The sequence below is a fragment of the Mus caroli genome, chromosome 15 (assembly GCF_900094665.2).
Source record: "Mus caroli chromosome 15, CAROLI_EIJ_v1.1, whole genome shotgun sequence".
Lineage (NCBI taxonomy): Eukaryota > Metazoa > Chordata > Mammalia > Rodentia > Muridae > Mus > Mus caroli.
In genome coordinates, this window is record NC_034584.1 from 34,761,254 (window position 1) to 34,767,233 (window position 5,980).

Consider the following 5,980-nt stretch of genomic DNA (forward strand, 5'->3'; position numbering starts at 1 on the left):
TAACTGAGGAAAATATGTAATAAAAATATTAAAAATTAAAAAAAATAAAAAATACAATAAAAAAAGATGCAAATGACCTAGCTCTGCCTACTCAGCTTTGTTGTTTATACACCACAGGGAAGTTCTAAAAACTGTCTCATAGAAGTTTTGCTTTCACCTTCAGCATTCAGAGTTGTCTAATAAAACAGCTAATTAATGCAACAAAGGCTATATCAAAGGTAAGTGTATCTCATGTGCAAAACATTTCTCTTATCAACTCCTTGCCTCTTCCACTGAGCTCTTCTGTTAACTGGTTTCATACAAAATTTGTGATTCTGTTTGATGTCATCTGTTGCATGTAGCTTTAGCTACCCCACCTAAGCTCTGGGTGTACTGTGCTATCACCCCTGCCCAGAGAATATTGGATCAACAGATAAAAAACACAGACACACACAGTAGCTCAATTTCAACTTGCCTTCTTGGCTCAATTGCTGGTCACTACTAATCTACCTTGGCTAGCGTGCTCTTCCTAGTACTCCCAGCTCAGCATCCTAAATCTGCACTCAACTCCAGTTGCTTAGCCACCTTAGCTCCCTGCTCAACATCCCCAACCTCCTGATGAAGAAGCAACCTATGTTCACTTTGGCCAAGATCTGACATGGCTGGCTTGCTTTTCTCCCTCTGAAGCAGGGTGAAAACTCCATCCTCCTCTCCTTATGTCTGCTAGCTTGCTTGTGGGGACCCAGAAGTCCCATCTATTCCTTCCACCCAGCAATTAGCCCATGGCATCTGTACTGATAGATCAAGATCCACCTGGGGAACAGAACCTTGGCATCAGCACCACCCCTACATCACCGTCACCAAGGCTAGAACTGTGGTCTCCTATTAGCCTTCTCTTCTCATGAGTCACTAGTATTTATAATAAGCAGAGGTAATATTCTATGACATTTACATATACTAATTCACTTCATCTTCACAACAGACTATCTAAACAAATCATCCTTGTTTTTGTAGGGGACACTAAAGCTTGAGACGTCATATTGTTGACACACAGCTATTAAGTTTTATTTGAATTGTAATCTGCTTGATAGTAGAGCTGTAGACCTCATAGGGACAATTCTCTCTGATATCCTTCATCTCTGTGGCCAACTCTTACATGTCTTATGGTTGTTACTGAGGCAAGCTCCAGATGACTGTTTACCTGAACCCTTCTTCATTTGTGTTTTCAGCATCCTTGTCAACAGATGTCTAATAAACATCCTTGTGGGATGAAGATTTGTGAGGATTAGTGTGAATAGTACTTTACTTTGATGCTATACAATCCTGTTTGTGATGTCTGTTTCTTCAAAAATATTCAGTCTAGACTAGATTTCCTCTGTAGGTGGACTTAAACCTCTGAATACCATTTCTTCCAAGGGAGTGATTCACTTTCCTTATTTGCCAATGTACAGTACTGTCCGTGCCCTCCAGAAAGCAAAATTCTGTAAGCAATGGGGCAGTGAGAGCACTGCAGGAATAGCTATCCCCTTCATAGGCCACTCCCTTGGCTGACAGGTGGTGGCCACATCTGTTGTTCAGTGGGCATGACTTCCTGCTTATCCATATTCTGTGGCATCTAGCTGCCCCGTCCTAGCTCCATGGCTGTCCATGATGCCTGTCAGACGCTATACTAAAATTTGTGGTGCATTTGAGGGCCTCCATAATTAAAAAAAGATACAATTTCTTCAAGATCATGATCTTCATATTACTTTGATTTCTTGCTAGAGAGGACAGATTCCTTTTTTCAAGACCCTAATATATATTTATTATGTGACCAGAGGGAAAAGGGCTAATCTTAAATTATAATTTTCTTTATGATGATATCAAATCATCCAGTAACATCATAAGAATGCCTCATCACCTCAGAAAGCTCTGGGAGCTCCTATATACCTTGAGCAGTGTCTGCTGGGGGAAACAGCCTCATTGCATAGCTGACTGGCACTTTGAGTTGGCTTCTCAGGAGCTGCTCTATCTTGTCTTTGTTGAATAGATCCATGTAATACAAAAAATGTCAGCTACATTTTCCCAAGCCTTCCTTGCAGCTAGTGCAGACATGACAAGTGACTCAGTATTGACTCATGTAATGCTAAGGGATGGCTGCTAAGGGCTTTGGAGACAGCCCTCTCTAAAGCATTGCTGTTTTCATTTTGGGGTGTGATTTTTTTTTCTGAAAATGGCCTGTGAAATTGCTGCAGCCTTTTGAGCTTACAAGAGGAAGAAGCAATGTCATGGTATGCATGCTAAAACACAAAAAAGAAAATCACCTGAATATAAGTGCCATCTTACAAACCTTGAAAACACCCTGCCTTGAATCCTTATACAGCAGTAATAGATATACATAATGTATAGATAGACATAATGTATGTATAATAATATCATGTATACATTATGTATAAAATGATAGCAAAAACATTAGTACTAATAGTATCTCCATACACTCCTACAGAGCATGTTGTAAATCAGATATTTATTTATTATGCAAGACTATGAATTCTTGAGTTGGTTAAACCATATCTTATTGGTAGCTGCAAACATTCTAACTAAAACAGTCTGGTCTTTGGTCTTTCTCAGGGTTCTATAGCAGCCCCTTGGGGAGCACCGTCTAAATCACTCTATCCACTGCAGATTTCATGCTCAGTGTTCCTTTCCTACCATACCCACAGACATATCAGATCTTTTTCTTTCATTACTACTGAGTGCTTCACATATTCTATTGGTAGTTATGACTAATATCAGTTAACACATTACCAGCTACAGTTTTATTTTTAACATATGAATCTTATAATAACCATTAACTAAAGCTGAAAAGTGCTCCAGATGGGAAAGAAGTTGATTCTTCAGAAGCCAAGCAGTCAGTTTTCTGTGCTTTTATTTTCTAGCTCTGCTCGATAACTCATAGCTTTAAGAGAGAGGAGGAACCACGGGGGAGCTGTAAGTGTACTGAAGAGCCTTTCAGTGTTAGAGTTGGTTACAACAAGGATAACCTCATGATAGATAGGTGAGCCCTAGGGCAAGTTGCTACCCTTGTCTGTGAGTTCTCAGTAGCATTTCCTTCTCAACTTCCACAGTTCCAATAGGATAAACTCCTTACTGAATAAAATGTGCATTTCTGTCTTTTAAAAACCTTTAATTTGATTTTTAAAGGATCTATTTACGCATTTATCTAGATATGGGTAGTTTTCTGCAAGTACATCTACACACAAGTAGACAGATGACATCAGAGTTTTGTGATCTACCATGTTGGTTCTAGGAATTGAACTCAGGACGTTTGAAAGAGCAACGAATGCTTTTTAACTACTGAGCCATCTCTCCAGCCCACTCTTCTGGTTTCTATCTTGTATGAACAGAGTGGTTGGTAAAAGATGTTAATTTTCTCTGTGCTTTGAAAGGTTCAGGAATGTGTGTGTGTGTGTATGGATATACCACAGAGCCTATGCTAAAATGACCTAGGGGACCATCTAATTTGAATATAAGTACCCTGTAGCAGAATAAAGCTTGAGCTTAAATGAAAACTCTAATATTCAGCTCTGTTCACTGTCTAAAGAGTTCCTTTAAAGAGCTTAATAAAGAGGATCAGTGGGATTCTTGGGTATTAAACGAGTCTTCCAATGCAATATTTAAATGACATAAGTATAACATAGAAAGCCCTTGGATTAATCTTCACTTAAACTATCCATGAGCTCAAGAGGCAAAGGAAAAATACCCTTGGAAAATTGTGTAGATTTTTTTTTGAGACCCCGTGTCAAGTACAAGAAATTGCTAGGTGCTGATTACTAAGCCTCATGCAGGCTGGTGCTGCTGTTTCTGAGTTATCCCAGGTTAACAGGACGTCCCACTGGGAACCAGAGCTTTAGTCCTTCATTTATCCCTTCCCAGTTTGGGAAGCTGTAATCTCTGACAGAGTTTGTATCTTGGGGGTCAGCTGAATGTCTGGGGGCAATTGTGTTCTCTGTAGGGGGTTCCCATGGTTGGGGATCCAGAGCTTTTCCATGCAATGATGTGTTTTCTATTTAATAATGTCTCTTCTGTGAGCACTCACAGTTTATTTTTAACAACTGGTACTAAACCCTGTGTTGTTGGCTTTCATCAGAGTGTGGGCCGTTAGAAGCACATAGCCATTTTAGAACACAGAGCATTAATCTGGTGTCAGTCATTAGGGGAAGCAGTTGTCACTTTCTTCTTCAGTGCTGCATGACCAGGGCCATTTTAGGTTGTCTGTCTTTGGGCATTCAATTTTTTTTTCCACTACTAAATTTTGGTCTTGAAGAATTCCTTTAAAAATTATAGCATTGTGTTTTGTTTTTCAAAAAAAGACTAACTTGTGCATGCATGCATGGTTAAGTGTGTGTGTGTTGCAAACTTTATATGCCCCAGTACAGGGGAACGCCAGGGCCAAAAAATGGGAATGGGTGGGTTGGGAAGTGGCGGGGAGGGTGTGGGGGACTTTTGGGATAGCATTGGAAATGTAATTGAGGAAAATACGTAATAAAAAAAAGTGTGTGTGTGTATGTGTGTGAGAGAGAGAGAAAGAGAGAGAATTTTCAAATTATATCGATGAACTTCAAAAAGCTGATTTCTGTAAGGTTTGATTAAATAGGTACATGGGTTTTCCATTTGTCCTAAAATATCTTCTTCACATGCAGCTTTGATGTACTCCTTTGAGTTAACATTGCCTTTCCCTAGCAGGCTTTTTAAAAAGGCCAATCAGGGGCTGAGATGATTTTTCAGAATGCTAGCAACTTACAGAAAGGGATGCAAGTGAGCCTGAGCACCCCTTCCCACAGATGCACATATCTGGAGATGCACTACCGCAGCCACTGAAGGCTGGCCTTCTCGTGCAGCCACCTACATACAGTCTAGCTTCTCAGAAACTTGGAGAAACTTGGTCCTTCCTCCAGGTCTGTGTTCTACATAGGGGACACTAGCTCTTTCTTCAAATTTCCTGTTTTGGTGGAGTGTTAACAGTCAATTGAGCATTTTTTTTTATGTCAGTTCTTTGCCTGGTTTTGCAGGAGTTGGGTCTCAAGTTTAAGAGCCCACAAAATCCCTTATTGGCAATGGGACTTTGTCCAGAGGTAAAGAAGGGACAAGGACAGAAGAGAGGTTAGTACTCACAAACACATCACAGAGAAGTCTGTTTCCTGGGAGGGGCATTCAGGAAAAGGCTTTGCTGAAATGCAAAATTCAAAATGAATTAAAGACAATAAAATATTGGCAAGAGAAAATGGTGCTAGGGACAAGTGTTCCAAACAGAAGGGGCAGGGTACACAAAAGCCCCAAAAGTTTGGTCTTGCTTGGGGAGCTGTAATCTTTGTGTTATTCCCTAGAGTTTTGGTTCAGCAGAATTCCATGCCAGCAGCAAAGCTTAAGAGGCACACAGATCACAAGCCACTCAGTTTCATGTTGAAGGTAAAGGGAGGCACCCTTTGAGTGCATCGTGCACAAGTGTGTGCACGGTTGTGTGCTTGTGTGTGTGAAATGTTTCCCTCTCCTTAAAGAGAAAAGGTGACAGGATCAGATCACTATGCTTCGGAGTGATCTCACCAAGGCAGTGTATATCAGTAGTAAGCTAAGGACAGTTGCAAAGTGCTGGATGGGTGGGCCTTTATCATTTTCATGTACATAAATGCCTTATGTGCTTGGGACATAAAAGCTAGATGTGTTGATACTTAAACACAGGCTAGATTGGTTCATATTGGCTTTTTAAAAACTAAGTAAAATATGTAAAGACTCATATTTACTAGCTCTGTCTGTTACAGACATAAAAATTGAGCAAACAAATTGACTTTTGCCTTGGCATTTAGAAGCCCAAGGCAGAGAATTCTGGTTTGCCCCAAATTTCAAGTTTTACAGGATTTATTTTGGGGAATATGTTTGGTAAAGAAAGAGATACTTCTCAGAAATACTGACTTTGTAGCATATATATATATATATATATATATATATATATATATATATATAT

At 39.8% G+C, this 5,980-nt stretch overlaps 1 long non-coding RNA gene across 1 annotated transcript in view; it reads left to right on the plus strand.

The window, feature by feature from the left end:
• Window positions 1-5,980, plus strand: part of LOC110310135 — a 65,676-nt gene that overhangs the window by 4,254 nt on the left and 55,442 nt on the right. The gene's annotated exons all lie outside the window — the stretch shown is intronic.